Source organism: Hyperolius riggenbachi, chromosome 11 (genome assembly GCF_040937935.1).
Source record: "Hyperolius riggenbachi isolate aHypRig1 chromosome 11, aHypRig1.pri, whole genome shotgun sequence".
Classification (NCBI taxonomy): domain Eukaryota; kingdom Metazoa; phylum Chordata; class Amphibia; order Anura; family Hyperoliidae; genus Hyperolius; species Hyperolius riggenbachi.
Genome location: NC_090656.1, coordinates 217,276,073 through 217,293,087, shown reverse-complemented (window position 1 = coordinate 217,293,087; position 17,015 = coordinate 217,276,073).

Here is a 17,015-nt window from a genome sequence, read left to right as displayed (position 1 = left end):
AGGGACTGTCCAAAAATGCCAAACCTTTTAATGCAATGCCCACCGGAACTGTCCTTTCCAACACGGTGCCCACTGTCGAACAAGTCCAAGGCACCAGGACAAGTTTCCTCAGAAATCTCTCAGTCCACTTTGAAGCTCCATAGAGATCCCAAGAGGTTAGAACGCCCTTTAGGCCCCTATGGAGAATTATCAAGAACCCCAATGGAACCTAGGGCAATTCCAGAGTCAGGGTTACAAGGACAAACAATGAGATCAGGGCTTTCAGGGACCAGAACCATCTCTGGGCATGCAGGCAGACTGGCAATATCAGAACATGTCACCACCAAGGAAGCATCGGAGTATGCTGACACACAAGACACACTTGGACATACTGGCACACAGAGCAAATCTGGGCACACTGGTACAAGAGAAACTTCTGGGCATGTCAAGGAACTGAAGACCTCAAAGTCAGTCACGATAAGACCGAAACCAGGACAGGGCAGAAAACCATCATGATTAGACTTCACAGTTACTGGACTCTCACTAAAGAATGCAGAATCAGACTAAGGTGTCACTGATTCCACCAAGGTTATTAACCAGTTATGTTCAGGGGCATTAACAGGACAGGACAAATCTTCTGACGTATGCACTGAACTAGATAGTCTCCAACTTCCTCTGAACTGGACGGAGACTCATCGCCAACTACACTGTATTGGAGCTCCAAAAGAGCTGCCAAACAAGTATTGCAGCAACCCCACTGAACTGGGCAAGACTGAGGAACTCGCTGGACAGGAAGGGGACTCTGGGACCTCTGCCACACTGGACAGAGAACCAGAATTTTCCAAGATACAAGGCAGGACTTAAAGGAGTCATCAGGCAAAAAAAAGAGTTTCACTTACCTGGGGCTTCTACCAGCCCCATGCAGCCATCCTGTGCCCTCGTAGTCACTTACTGCTGCTCTGGTCCCCCTCCGTCAGCTAGTTTAGTTTTTGCCGATCTCTGTGTGTTAATGTTCCTGCACCAGCGGTCGGCAAAAACTAAACTAGCTGACGTAGGGAGACCAGAGCAGCAGTGAGTGACTACGAGGGCATAGGATTGCTGCATGGGGCTGGTAGAAGCCCCAGGTAAGTGAAGCTCCATTTTTTTTTTGCCTGATGACTCCTTTTAGGAACACTCCCAAAACAGGACTGAAATTCTGAGACTTCTATTATTTTAACCGAGTCAGAATTAGCGTATTTTTCAGACCATAAGACTCACTTTTTCTCTGACTAAAAGTGGGGAGAAAAAGTGAGTGCGTCTTATGATCCGAATGCTACATTCTGCCTGTTGTTCCAGTGTCCCCCCATCTCCCCCCGCACATCGTAAAGCCTCGCGGTAGCCGCCACTAATGCACACCACGCTCACTAGCCCGTCACTTCAACTCCCACATACCTGTCATCACTCATCAGCTGTGATCAGCCCTGCGGGACTCTGAGTTTAGGTCCACTTTAAGGCTTAGTGGGTGCAAAGCACTAAACCCCTACCTGCCCGTTGCAGGTTTTTTTTTTTTTTTGCAAACATAGCAAAACTTTATCAAAATAATGTTTTAATAAATGCATGTGTAAAATAAAAAATAAAATAAAAAAAAAAGTTAGTACAGTGGCTAATCCTATAAGGCTCTCGGTGGCCAGGCAGCGATCTGTGTGTGACATAAGCAGGAGGATAGCCGTAATGCGCTGTGACCTCTGTGTTGGTATCTGCTCTTCGTTCTTCCATTGTCGGCTCGCCGGGGATTTCACCGCGTGGAGGTCAGAGCAGATCCGCAGATGGAAGGTGACGGTGCGGGCGCAGGCACGAGTCAAGCGGACGCATTCTCAGATAATTAGCCCTTTTGACTTCTGCAGAGAGAGATAAAATGCGCAATGCTGACACAGCAAGAGGGATGCTGCTTGCAGAGTGAGCGGTGGGGTTACAGAACAGCTTGCATGTCATCTGTAATAAGTGCATTTTCCTATGGCATGAATGTGCCTGTCACTGCTGTCTGCTTATCCCTGATCCTCCTGAGCTCAAAGGAACACACTCTACAGCTTTGCTCGGGCTGCACTGTGGCTTGGTAATTAACGTTGGGGTCTTGGCTTCCGTCCCTGTGAGGAGGAATACTACATGCGCAGAGTTTGTGACATGCGGGGATGTAAAGTCATGGCCAAAAGTTTTGGCGGCCGGTGACACAAATGTTGTGTTTTGCAGAGTTGACGGCTTCAGCGTGAGGCCCCTTTGCAAAGCTGCGTTGTTACCCCAGGGTTTTTTACCACAGAGTAGCGCAACAGTTAGGCCCAGATTTACATCACAGGAGCCTATAGGCACAGATGTCCTGGCACCCTAGACTTCACCTGAACCTACAAACCTCTGCCAAACCACACTGCAAGTATGCTGACTGGCCCCGCTGTCACTTCTCTTAGTTCCGTTGCCGGTCATAAGTAGCTACAGGTGCCCCTTAACACTGAGGGTACTTCTGGCTACCTAATGCTAAGTAGCTAGAGGTGCCCCCAAGTATTAGACAGCTAGAGGTGCTCTAGACTGAAGGAGATCTGGTCAGTGGAATGCAGAGGTGGGTAACCTCACATTTACACTCCGCTCGGGATTCTGCATAGGGAAGGAGGGAGGGAGGCACTAAAGGAGGGGAGTGAGCCGCTTTTCCATCTTTAGGCGCCTGTAGGCATGAGCCTACAGTGCCTTATGGTAAATCCAGCCCTGGCAACAGTAATGGAGCCTAGCACTTACGGCGATGCGTTGTGCAAGAAATGCCCAATAGGCTGCCACAAAGTCAACAGCGCATTACCGTCGCAGCGGACGTAATGTAAGTCAATGTGTGATGAAAGACATTTTAACGTGTTGGTGCGTTGCACATGCATGGAACAATGGGAATATGATGCAGGTCCCTTGGAATCCCAGTGATGCACTTCCCGTCCAGCAGGGAATATGTCACTGGGTGAGGGGCGTGCAGGGGGCGGCAGGTCTCTCCTACAGGTGAAGCTTGACGTAGAAAAGGGACTGCTGCAAATAGAGGTCATCTCATGGAAGAGAGGAGCTACTGCCCATTGTGCCCAAGGGGAGGCTGGATGTGGAAGGAGGGTTGGTGCATAAGTAAAGGAGGCTGCACATGGGGAGCAGCACATGGATGGAGGAAGTTGCTGACCAAGGGAGCTGTAAATAATAGAGGGGGCGGCACATGAAATGGGTGAGCTGCTGCTGTACATGCAGACAGACAAATGACAGCGCTCAAGGCTGCACCTGAAATGAAAAACTGGTTTTCGTCCATGTACTGTATACAACGGACCAATGTTTTCCAATGGCCCTGTTCCTAATGTCCACTGAATAACCCACATGGGTTCCAATGAGCTTGAAAGGTTTTCCTTGTATCGGCGATAGTTATGTGGGCAGCTCGGTGGCGTAGTAGTTAGAGATGTCGCCTTGCAGCGCTGGGTCCCCGGTTCGATTCCCAGCCAGGTCAACATCTGCATGGAGTTTCTATGTTCTCCCCATGTCTGTGTGGGTTTCCCCCGGGCACTCCGGTTTCCTCCCCACCCCCCAAAAAAATATACAGATGAGTTAATTGGCTTCCCCCAAAATTGGCCCTAGACTACGATACATACATTACGCGATACATACATAGACATTACATATGACTATGGTAGGGATTAGATTGTGAGCTCCTCTGAGGGACAGTTAGTGAGGAGCCTATATATAATCTGTACAGCTCTGCGGAAGATGTCGGCGCTATATAAATACTAAAAAATCATCATCATCACTTTGCATCATAATGTAAGGAAGCTGCTTCTTAGAATATTGTGCCTGAAATAAACTTTTATCAGCTCATCAAGACCTTGGAGTCAATCCATCAAGTGGATTCGAGGGGGAAGATGGTACTGTGCCTGCGCTGGATCCCAAAGGTGTACATATCGCTGCACGCTTCCGTTGCTACTGCACCTGCGCACATCCACTGACAAGCTTGTCAGTGGATTTTCGGGGGAGACAGCACTGGATTTGGGGCTATACAGGAGGACAGAACCCTCATTAGGATCCAGAGGCTTCCCCCTCTCGAGGTAAATGCCCCGTAGCGGCCCTTTTTTTCCTCGCAGTTTCTCTTTGAGAGATTATCAGCCACAAAATCAAATTCCATTTACCTACTGCTCTGTGTTCATTATACAGCCTGGAAACTCACCCTACATTGCAAGCACTCCAATCTAATAAGACAAGTTTTTTTTCTATAAGAAATCTTATCTATCAGCCTGGCTCTACAGGGAGTGCAGAATTATTAGGCAAGTTGTATTTTTGAGGAATAATTTTATTATTGAACAACAACCATGTTCTCAATGAACCCAAAAAACTCATTAATATCAAAGCTGAATATTTTTAAAAAGTAGTTTTTTGATTTAGCTATTTTAGGCGGACTATTACTGTGCATAATTATTAGGCAACTTAACAAAAAACAAATATATACCTATTTCAATTATTTATTTTTACCAGTGAAACCAATATAACATCTCAACATTCACAAATCTACATTTCTGACATTCAAAAACAAAACAAAAACAAATCAGTGACCAATATAGCCACCTTTCTTTGCAAGGACACTCAAAAGCCTGCCATCCATGGATTCTGTCAGTGTTTTGATCTGTTCACCATCAACATTGCGTGCAGCAGCAACCACAGCCTCCCAGACACTGTTCAGAGAGGTGCACTGTTTTCCCTCCTTGTAAATGTCACATTTTATGATGGACCACAGGTTCTCAATGGGGTTCAGATCTGGTGAACAAGGAGGCCATGTCATTAGTTTTTCTTCTTTTATACCCTTTCTTGCCAGCCACGCTGTGGAGTACTTGGACGTGTGTGATGGAGCATTGTCCTGCATGAAAATCATGTTTTTCTTGAAGGATGCAGACTTCTTCCTGTACCACTGCTTGAAGAAGGTGTCTTCCAGAAACTGGCAGTAGGACTGGGAGTTGAGCTTGACTCCATCCTCAACCCGAAAAGGCCCCACAAGCTCATCTTTGATGATACCAGCCCAAACCAGTACTCCACCTCCACCTTGCTGACGTCTGAGTCGGACTGGAGCTCTCTGCCCTTTACCAATCCAGCCACAGGCCCATCCATCTGGCCCATCAAGACTCACTCTCATTTCATCAGTCCATAAAACCTTAGAAAAATCAGTCTTGAGATAATTCTTGGCCCAGTCTTGACGTTTCAGCTTGTGTGTCTTGTTCAGTGGTGGTCGTCTTTCAGGCTTTCTTACCTTGGCCATGTCTCTGAGTATTGCACACCTTGTGCTTTTGGACACTCCAGTGATGTTGCAGCTCTGAAATATGGCCAAACTGGTGGCAAGTGGCATCTTGGCAGCTGCACGCTTGACTTTTCACAGTTCATGGGCAGTTATTTTGCGCCTTTGTTTTTCCACATGCTTCTTGCGACCCTGTTGACTAGTTTGAATGAAACGCTTGATTGTTCAATGATCACGCATCAGAAGCTTTGCAATTGTAAGAGTGCTGCATCCCTCTGCAAGATATCTCACTATTTTTGACTTTTCTGAGCCTGTCAAGTCCTTCTTTTGACCCATTTTTCCAAAGGAAAGGAAGTTGCTTAATAATTATGCACACCTGACATAGGGTGTTGATGTCATTAGACCACACCTCTTCTCATTACAGAGATGCACATCACCTAATATGCTTAATTGGTAGTAGGCTTTCGGGCCTATACAGCTTGGAGTAAGACAACATGCATAAAGAGGATGATGTGGTCAAAATACTCATTTGCCTAATAATTCTGCGCTCCCTGTATTTGGTACATTGCCAATGAGAAGGAAGCTTGTCATCACCCCTCCCACATTCCTGCTCCTCACTGATTGGCTGAGGGCAGTTCAGTGTGAAGCTGCTGAAATCTGATCTTGCTGTGCTCACATGTTAAGAAAGTGAGCAGCTGTGACAGTGCAGATTCTAGGAGAGAAAAAAAAGTAGGGCTATGTTCACATTGTAAATCGCCAGCGCTATTTCAAGCGCTGAGCAATTTATTGCCAATTTTTTTATCGTTTTTCCCTACACTTTTTAAGCACTTTTGCAGAGCATTTTTTCCCCCTGATGTCAGGAAGGGAACTCTTTACCCGGAAATGAGCAAATACAATTTATAGATTTATATAGCGCTGACCTATTACGCAGCGCTGTGCAGAGTATGTAATGTCTTGTCACTTATCTATCCCTGCATGTATGTATCGTGAAGTGCATGTATCGTAGTCTAGGGCCAATTTAAGGGGGAAGCCAATTAACTTACCTGTATGTTTTTGGGGTGTGTGAGGAAACCAGAGTGCCCGGAGGAAACCCATGTAGGCACGGAGAGAACATACAAATTCCTTGCAGATGTTGACCTGGCTGGGATTCAAACCAGGACCCCAGGGCTGCAAGGCGAGAGCGCTAACCACTATGCCACCGTGCTGCGCTATTCATAGAAGCGCTTGGGAAATCGCTATACAAAGCACTTTTTCGATTTCCCTATACCTTCCATTATAGCCAAATCACCCTGAATAAGGTACAGGCAGCGCTTTTGTAAGCAGATTGCAATCTAACTGCTTACATGTGAACACTCTCTCATAGGGAATCATTGCACAAGCGCTTTTAGGGTGATTTCTGAAAGTGCCAGCGCTTAAAAGAAACTTGCAAACGCTCACAGTGTGTACAAGCCCTAAGGGAGGAAATGACATCAGGATTGGCTTCAGCCAGAGGGAATCAAGATGGCAAATGTCAGGAACAGAATTTTCTTTATTTACTATATAAACTTCACTGAAATCAAAACATGGACAGTGCAATATATCTGTTATGTAAGTAGAACAAGTATTTATCTACTTATATATGTGTTTTTTTTCCTCACATAGTATGGTTGACCCGGATGCTTTAACCACTTGACTGCAGTGTTAACCCCTCCCCCCCTAGTGACCAGGCCATTTCTACTTTATTGGGCCACTGCAGCTTTAAGGCAAAGCTGCAGGACCGCACAACTCAGCTCTCAAGTGATTCCCCCCTCTTTTTCCCCCCCACCAACAGAGCTCTCTGTTGGTGGGGTCTGATCGCCCCCACATTGTTTATTTGTTTTAAATAAATATTTGTTTTTTTATATTTAAATAAATTGTACTATTTTTTTTTTTTTCTGTCACTTTACCCTCCCTTACTCCTTCTCCCCTGCCGACCAATCACGCGATCAGCTGTCATAGGCTTCTGCCTATGAGAGCCGATCGCTCTCTTGTCCCCCAGGGGGACAGCTGCGTCACACGGCTGTCCTCAGTACAGCGCTGCTGCAGATTGCAGCGCTGTACAAAGTAGTTCCCGCATGGAGACTGAAGGCGGGGCGGAGCTTCGCCCCCCGAGCAGAAGATGCGCACGCGATCTCCTGCTAGGGGCTAGCAGGAGATCGCGCGCGTGCGCATCTTGGGGCATAGAAGACCAATGGGCGTGGAGCAGTCGGTAAGAGGTTAAAGTGAACAAGAGCTGAAAATGAAAAAGATTTTATACATACCTGGGGATTCCTCCAGCCCCATTCCCTGGATCGCCCCCACTCCTCCGTCCTACGCTGCCCGCAGTTACGAGAACCGGGTCCCCGCACTTCCATCAGTCGGAGCCAGTCTAGTGTAAGAGAAGTGCCCTGTTTGTGTATCTCTCCACCAGCTGCTGGAGAGATACGTAGAGGGCACCCTTCTCCGGCGTAGACTGGCTCTGATGACGTCAGCGACGGTACCCGGTTCTCATAGCTGCCGGTAGTGGAGGACGGCGGTATGGAAGCGATCCAGGGAATGGGGCTGGAGGAAGCCCCAGGTATGTATAAAATCTTTTTCATATGGCCGTCTCTGGTTTCCTTTTTTGACCTCACATATGAACCAATCAGCTTTCATATAGCATTCTTGCCATCCTGGTTCAGAAACAGGTTAAAGATTCTAATTGGCTGTTGTGTGTATCAATAAATGTGTGCACTGGCATGGATTTCCTGTATTAAACCAGGCAGGGAACCCACCAAAACAAGTGTTTACCCCCTGTTGTTCTGGAATCCCTTCCACACATTATAACATTGTCTAGCGGAATTTTACTATGCAGAAGCCTGGATGTTTATTCCCTCTGCTATCCTCACCCATCTGTCCTCCCAGCGAGGGCGAGAAAACAGGCAAAAACGGCAGGCAGGGCCGACACTCCTGTACAGCAATTGTCAGAGATATTTTTAATCTCCAATCTCCTGTTGTTTCCGCGTGTCGCTCTGTACATCAGATATACTGGATCTGGTCCTCGAAGACATTAAATTATGAAAAGATCTAGCAAATGAGGCAGTCGCTATAGAAACACGGCTCCCCAGACCATATCGCGCGTCTTTTTGCTTTGAAACAAATAAGACAGAAGCTTCTTGGCGAGAAGGGAAGAAAAATGCAAAATCTCCGTTTTATGTTTCCTTCCTTGCAAAGCAGACATAGCTTGTCCTTGCTTCAAAGTCCATCTGAGAGTCTTCACATGACTTCTAATGTCTTCCATTTTTGTTTACAGAATACACCCTATTTGCAAAGCAGGTCATTTTAGCACAAGGTGTCATTTTTAGTAAAGGTATCGTTTTGTCAAAAATTATCCTTGCTGCAACGCAAATAACTGTTACTGGAGCCCTGATAAAAAGGGCGATTGAAGTGCTGATAACAATAGTGAGGAGGGGAGAGAGGAAAAGGCTAAAGTAAGGTGTTGGTGTAGGATAGGTATTAAAGGGCCAAGGTTAGGTGTTGAGCGGCCAAGGTTAGGTATGGAGGACTATGGTTAGGTGCCAAGGAGGTTTGGAGATGAGTAGGGTTAGATGTTAAGAAGCAGTGTTCTCCCCAGGCTCTTTTAGCCGGGTGCTCCACCCAGCTAGTTTTGATGAACTCCCGGCTGTCATCAGCTCTCCTCCTTCTATGCTGTTAGAAAAGTTGCGCACAGAAGCACCGGCCCTGCATTCTCTCATATTGCCCCACCCGGCTACTTTTTCATGCCACCCGGCTGGAAAAAAGTTCTGGGGAGAACACTGAGGAGAGTTAGTTAATGGATAGGGTAGGGAAAATGGTTTTAAAAGCAAAAATAAACAGGAAAATATCTTAACTTCACACAAGGCAGATTCTAATGCCTATGGTGATATTGCATGGCCCCGCCCACCACAGTGCAGGCAAGGAGATATAGTTAGGTATATACATTGATGGACTACATCTCCTGACATACACTGTGGCAGCCGGGGATGTGCAAAATCATCGCAGGCACTGCGAGCGGCTATAGCAGGGACCAACAGGATTGAAGGCTTACATAAACACAGGTGGGTTAAGGAACATTCACTTAACCTCTCTAGCGGTAAGGACGAGCCTGACTCGTCCTGCTTAAAAATTCTAAAAATGGTAAGGACGAGTCAGGCTTGTCCATGCCACGAGGGAGATTTAAAGCTTCTCTGCTCAGACAGCTTCACATTTTTTCTTGTATGGGATTCCCTACGATGGCTGGATGCCTGTTGGCACACTGTGGATAGCAATCTGTGCTACCCATGGTCATTGGCATCCACAGAAAATTTTCCAAGGGGGTGGGGCAAGTCATGCGCTGTGCTGAAAAATGGGTGTGGCCATGGACCAAGATGTGGGTGTGGTCACGAGTGGAGCCAAATTTACATGGACTTAGCAATGGTGGGACATTAGACTAGTTAATGTAGATAACACCGCACACTCTGTTATCATAAACCAAGTTTCCAACTGTTATCAGGCAGTGTGCCGTATTATTTCAAAAACACAACAGATTTAACACGATAATTCCTAGCACAACACAGTCCTTTTTCTTCCAAACAGGTCCACTTTCTGCACAGGCCTGGTCTCAGCAGTGTCACTGCCACCACACCCAATAGGATACGACTCACCCTCTGTAGAGACCACCAATATGGTCTGTATGCGGCTTGGGGTTATTCCCTGGTCACCCCCGACCAACACGCTCAGACTGTGTCTTTACTTTGATTAAGACCTCCACTGTTTCCCTTGGCTTATTCCTCTTCTATATGCTTAGATTGATACCTCCAAAGAGAGGCTGGACATAGCGTAATACTGTGTCAAATTTTATTGCTAAAAAGTATTGCACTTACACTTTGTTCACGGCTGCCGCACGCACAGCCGCCCACTCCTCCTCTACGGATGCCAAGGTTCTCGCACTCCACTGCCACTTCCAAGTACCGCCGGGCGGAGTGCGAGAACCTTGGCGTCCGTAGAGGAGGAGTGGGCGGCAGCCGTGACCAGCCTCAAGCAGACCAGTGAGACAACCCTCCGGTGGCCAACACAAATGGGGAAGAGCCCATCTAACCATGTTGTTTTTAAAGTCAACAAAGTGTAAGTGCAATACTTTTTAGCAATTAAATTTTACATACAGTATTACGCTATGTCCAGCCTCTCTTTGGAGGTATCCATCTAAGCATATAGAAGAGGAATAAGCCAAGGGAAACAGTGGAGGTCTTAATCAAAGTAAAGACACACAGTCTGAGCGTGTTGGTCGGAGGTGACCAGGGAATAACCCCAAGCCGCATACAGACCATATTGGTGGTCTCTACAGAGGGCGAGTCGTATCCTATTGGGTGTGGTGGCGGTGACACTGCTGAGACCAGGCCTGTGCAGAAAGTGGACCTGTTTGGAAGAAAAAGGACTGTGTTGCGTTAGGAATTATCGTGTTAAATTGGACATTTGACTAGGACTATAAGTGACCTGGTGACCTGATGAAGGCGTGGCTATACGCCAAAACCGGTAGTGACTTCAGACTGCATTCCGCGCACCGCTCCCCGCTAGAGAGACGCTCTCCCCTTGGGTTCCATCACACTACCAACCCTGGCCAGGTTGAGTTAGTTTGAGGAGACCTGTTGGCAGCTGCTGAAGGCGCATGCTATAACGTTTAATTGGAAGTGTGATTTTATAGTGACTTATCGTTTTTAAATGGTAATGCACAATTGGAGCTTTCTCTCTCCCTCCCCTCTTGTCTCGTAAGTTATTGGCACCACCCAGTATCCTGGGAGCTGCACCGAGTGTGCATTTTTGTGCAAAAAAACATTTAAAGGGCCATTACTGGTGTGTAGAGTGCAAGTTTTTCACTGTCTTCTGTAGAATATACAGAGCTTATATATAATATATACCAGCTACCTTGAAATTATTTGCAATGTGCAACAAACACCGATTCACGGGAATGGTTGTTTTTGTTAATTTGTTTTTGCAAAAGTTTGTAAAGATAAATCTACACTTATTGCTTAAAGTGGACCCAAACTAAAAATACAAGATTTCAGAAATAAAATCTATTTTCTAAATTATAATAATAAATAGCAGCCTTTTTTCAACTGCATGATGACAAATATAAAATATTTCACATTTATTGGAGGAACCCCTCCCTTCCTTTCATATTGCCGGAACAGAATCTGGCAAACTGGTGAAGTAGTTGGTGTCCGGCAAAGGAGGAATTGCTAATGGCTGCCCCCAGTATAACCCTAGCTATGAAAAGAGAAGGGTGAAAAGCATGCACTGAAATGCTCATAGGCTTGAAGGAGTGTTTATTTATCTTTGTATGTGTCAGAGTGGTGCAACTAAATATTTTTAATTTAAAAAAATGTTTGGTTTGGGTCCGCTTTAAGGTTCATATATTTTGATAAAGCTTATATAGTATTATAATAATTTGGTCATAGTACATATTTGGGGTGCAAAGATGTTCTTATATGATTACACGAAGGAATGCCCTTTGAGACTACATATACTGTAGATGGTATACTCTTTGCTATGCTTAGCAAATACTGTACATGTTTGATACTGTCTTGATTGTACTGTATTTCTCATTTCTTGACAAAATCAAATTATGAAATTTTTATATATATATATATCTCCCTGTTTTGGTCACCGCAGACATCGAAAATCCAGTGCAGGAAATATTAATTGTATGACAAATTCTTAAAATGCAGCTTTACTCAAAAAAAAATGTTCGCTTTATTCACTCACTGGTGCAATTTAACTGCATATCTCCACCTCACTGAAGCTAATTGGTATTGCTAGCTACAGGACAATTCTCACATTGACTAGTAATTAAGGGGCAAATAAAGGAGAGAAAGTTCTGTGCCCCACCCCCACCCCCATGGATGCAACAGGCTACTTCTGCCTTGTTGGTTACACTTCCACAGCAATCTGATAACGCTGGTCTGCAAAAACAACTTTATCAATTAGTGGCTGCCGGCTAAATAAGGTAAAAAGCTTGAGTTTTAATCTTCTTAGTACCTTGAAAAATAGATGGTTAGCTGTTAGTTTTATGCTGTGTTTAATGCTTTAGACCATAGATGAAATTTGAGTATGATACCACTTCAAAGTGTTTTTGTGCTGCTTCAGAAATAGTATCTTTATTTTTCCTAAGAAGAAAACCATCCTTATCGAATCTCCATCCCTTCCGTGTGTTGTAAGAAGCAATATAATGAAGTGGAGAAATAAGCTCCTTACAGCGGAAGACTGCATGGAAATTGTGTGATGTCCGTGTATTACTGCAGCCTGAATCACAATCGCACAATAATGATCGTTAGGTGTAAAAACAACAAAAACATGTTCAAATTGGCAATAAGCATTTGAAACGCCTGAATTAGGAGCCGTGTAACAAACTGGCACTTAATGTAATTTATTAAAGAAGGTCAATGTGTGGCAAATGGTAGCCCCAGTTAACAAATGAGATAGGGACTGTAGGTTCAATCTTAACCTGAATTCGTTCTTAAAGGAAACCTGAGAAGAAGAAAAAAATTATCCTACCTGGGGCTTCCTCCAACCTGTAATGGATAGCGGAGATACCGCCACAGAGGCAGGCGGCATGGCGGCTATCTCCGCGTATCAGCCGCCGGCCTCTGCCACACAGTTACATGCTGCTGCTCTGCCTGGTCCTTCTATTGCACATAGATTGAGGGCTACGCGCGCGCACGCCAGGCGACAGGACCTTTATGCGAATAGAAGGGGAGTCAGCTGATCTGCCAAGTCAGCTGACTCCAACGGTACTTTGGATTGGCTGAGTGATGGGGGTGGCGCTGCGGGGCATCTCTGTATATATAGTACTAGTCTGTCAGTTGCCCCGTGTCTGCTGTTGCAAATGCTGCGTGTTAGCGCTCAGACCCTAGTCAGATCCCAAAGTGTGCTAGAACCAGCTGGAGCTGGGGATCCACACTTAGCCAGATTCTGTTGATAGCTTAAAGTACTAATTGCATTATATTATCTGTTATGACCTTCTGCTTCCTTTGACTATTCTCCTGCTTGTCGACTCTGTACCTATGCCCATCTGATTCCTGTTGCCGACTCTGCTTGTACGTGACATCGAATCAGCCTTCTGTCTTTGTACTTTATCTGTCCGTACGTTGCCTACTCTGCTTGTCTGACCTTCCTGTCCTCACCAGTGGGCCTAGCCACTGGTGAGGGATCTGTAGTAGCTTTCACCTACTCCTCAGGTGAAGCTCAGCTGCAGCACTGTCTGTAACACCTGCTCCTTAGGTGTCCACTAGCTGCAGTATAGTCTTAATCGCCTGATCCTCAGGTGATCAGCCTTTGCAGCACAGTCAGTGGTCCCTGCTCCTCAGGTGTCCACTGGCTGCAGTATAGTCTTAATCACCTGCTCCTCAGGTGATCAGCCTTTGCAGCACAGTCAGTGGTCCCTGCTCCTCAGGTGTCCACTGGCTGCAGTATAGTCTGAATCACCTGCTCCTCAGGTTATCATTGGCTGCAGTACTGTCTGAGTCACCCGCTCCTCGGGAGATCTCCACTTACTCATTACTGTTGCACCAAACACTATCTCACATTGGTTGTCCTGTGTCTGGCTATACTACCATTATTGGTGATACTGCAGATCATCAATAATCAGAAAATCTGTTTTGCTGACACCAATCGTTACACAACCCCCCTCAGGCTGTTGGCTCCCTCCAGGGCCGCCTTTAGGGCATCACAAGGGGACTACTGTATGGGGCCCAAGTGAATATGGGGCTCTTACTTACCTGGGGCTCCTTCCAGCACCCTGTAGCCCCCAGCTTCGTCTGCTCCCTCCACATCTTTCCGTTCCAATCCGTTGTGCTCCTGTGAATTCACAATACAGCTGGGTTGTGGGACTCTGCGCATACACTGTTCTGGGCCCCGCGCCTCCTCAATCTAGCTCTCCTAGCTAGGAGCATTCTGCACAAGCGCAGTTAGTCAATGAACTAAGCATACGCAGAACACTCCCAGCCGTGGGAGTGCATGAGAAGCACACACATGGACATTAGTGTGCTCAGGCCTTCAAGGATTGGGATTGGCCATGTGGGGGAAGAGGGGGGCAGTAGATTTGCCCAGTATGGGGACCAAAAGTTTCTGATGGTGTCCCTAGCTCCCTCATCCTCCCGAGCCCCTCTGGTCCTGGCAGGACAAGCCGCTACATCTGACAAGTAGTGCTTCGCTAGCGGAGGATTGAGGCGGACCGGAAGGATGAGCACATCGATTAGAGCACCGGAGATTGGGGCGCAGTTGGGGCCACCATAGACCTTAATACGAATTACAGCTATATCGGCACACAGTGAGTAACTTCGGCGCCGTCAAAAGACTGAGCTGAAGTTAATTTTTAAACACTGTAATTCAGCCGTCGGTGATAGCTGGAAGCTGAATTGCATCATTTCCCACTATCCATGTGGACCTGGAGGGGGAATAATAATTAACGCCGCCGGGACTTGTACAGGAGCAGGGTTAGATGTATATCGACTGTATCCTGCGTCCAAGTCTCCCAGCGGCGATTTCTCTTGTACGCCGGGAGGAGGGCGATAGAGCCAATGGCCTGAAGAAGGCTGGAGGACACCCCAAGTACGTATACATTTTCCACCATGATCTCAGGTTCACTTTCAGTTTTAAACACTATGCCATATCTGTCCCCTGTACCGTCTTATTGTCCCCCTGCCACTCCAATGTCCCCATCTGTGTTGCCTCTGTTCCCCTGTGCCTTCAGTGCATCCCTCTGTGCCATCACTGCCTCACCTGTGTCTCTCTGTACCACCTCTGTACCCCAGATCCTCTTTGTGCCTGCTTCTGTCCTAGTGATGATCGTAATGGGGTCCTGTAGTGTGACAAAATGTGTCTGATTGTTTCAGGTGTGTACTCTGCCTAACCTGGAGGAACCCATCAGTCAATCAATGACCTATTCATATATTCATTTGTGATCTTTAATCAGAGTAGAACATTTTAAGTTTTTGACCAGTAAAGGCAGTCAAACACCAGTTGATATTGGCCTGATATGCCACGCCCCATCTGACTGTAGCTTGATATAGCTGAACTAAATCAAAATGAGTAAATGTTGATTTAAAGGCCACATTTTGCCCCCCCCCCCCTCCAAACATGTCTGGTCAGACAGTCGATAAACTGCACAAAAACCGTTGAGAAATGGTTGTGTTGAATACTTTGGGGTAATAGATGGCAGTCCTATTTGATCAAGGTGATCAAATGGGGAAGAACACCACCAGAACCCAGAAGAAAGCTCAGCAGCGGCTTTTCTTCCTACGCCAATTGAAAAAATTCAGAATGTCACGGGATTTGCTCACCAGATTTTACTCCGCGACCATTGAATCTATCCTCTGCTGCTCCATCATCATCTGGTACGCAGGAGCAACCGCCAAAGTCAAATACAAACTCCACAGAGTGATAAAAACAGCAGAAAAGATCATAGGCGCCCAACTGCCCTCGCTAGATCTCCTCTACTCCATAAGAATGAAGACAAGAGCCTCCAAGATCTTACTTAACCCCTCCCACCTGGGCAGACAATATTTTGAGACCCTTCCACTGGGACGCCGTCTCAGATCCATCCCCGCCAAGACCACTAGGCGCATGAACACCTTCTTCCCCCAAGCAGTTCTCCGGTTGAACTCACTGAACTCAAAACTCCCCCCCCCCCCCTTTCCCCAGCCTACATTCCAGGGACACTCTAGCCCCAGGCATCCTTTCATCTCAGCTGTAAACTCTGACTGAAACATGGACTCCCTCAGCAGCAATCACTGCCCCCTCCGCGACTCTAATTGAAACTAAGATGCTCTAAATGTATGTATGTCCTGCTTGCCTTTGCTATGTTTGCCATGTGTTGTTATATCTTCCTGATCTACTCTTGCCATGTGAACCACAAGCAATTCCGGGCACACCTCTCGGTGTGCTTGGCGATAATAAAGATGATTCTGATTCTGAAATTGGCCAAACATAAACATTAACTGGAAAAAAAAGCAATTTGTGTTGATTTTCGCAATTACACTTCTACGTAATTACACATTAATTCAATTGATTTTGGATAATCATTTTGTAATTATGCATGAGTTTACGCATAATTTCGCGACAACTTTAGCGGTGAATAGCAAAGGCCCCGTACATGCTATTGCCACATATGTTAAGAATAGAGCGTACAAGTCAAAAAATAATTTTTCAACAAGATCTTGTAGTTTTTGAGAAAATCAATTTTAAACATGCGCAGAAAAATGTTTTTTTAAACTGAAAAATAACAGTTTAAAAACCATTTTTCTTTGTATATTTAAAATCGATTTCAAAAACAAGTTTTTTTTGATCACTATTCTCTTTATATTCTTTTTGTATATGTGTGATGATCTGCTCGGCTGCCTGTGCAGGCAGGCAGCTTTTTGACCATTGTTTGGGTTTGCATGCTGCAGGACTCTGGAAAGAAGAGCTTCTGTCAGTTTTGCAGCTTGTGCTGCAGAGGAATTTGCATACGTTGTCATGCAAATTGCCTGGCCACATTCATTGGAGGCGTGTACTATAAGTACTATGTCTTTCCCACAATGCTTGGCTGATAATAAGGAGTCTTCCTGTGAAACACTCTGGAGAGTGTCAGCCATGTTCTTTGTTTGAAGATCAGCTTAGAGTAATTCCTGGAAAACTGCACTAGGCAGGTTTCCTTAGTGCAGTTAGGATTGCTTATCTGTTTGTTTGTTCTGTTGCTATTGTCCTGTCCCAGCGGTGGTCGACAGGAAATGGTTCTGATCTCTGTTCC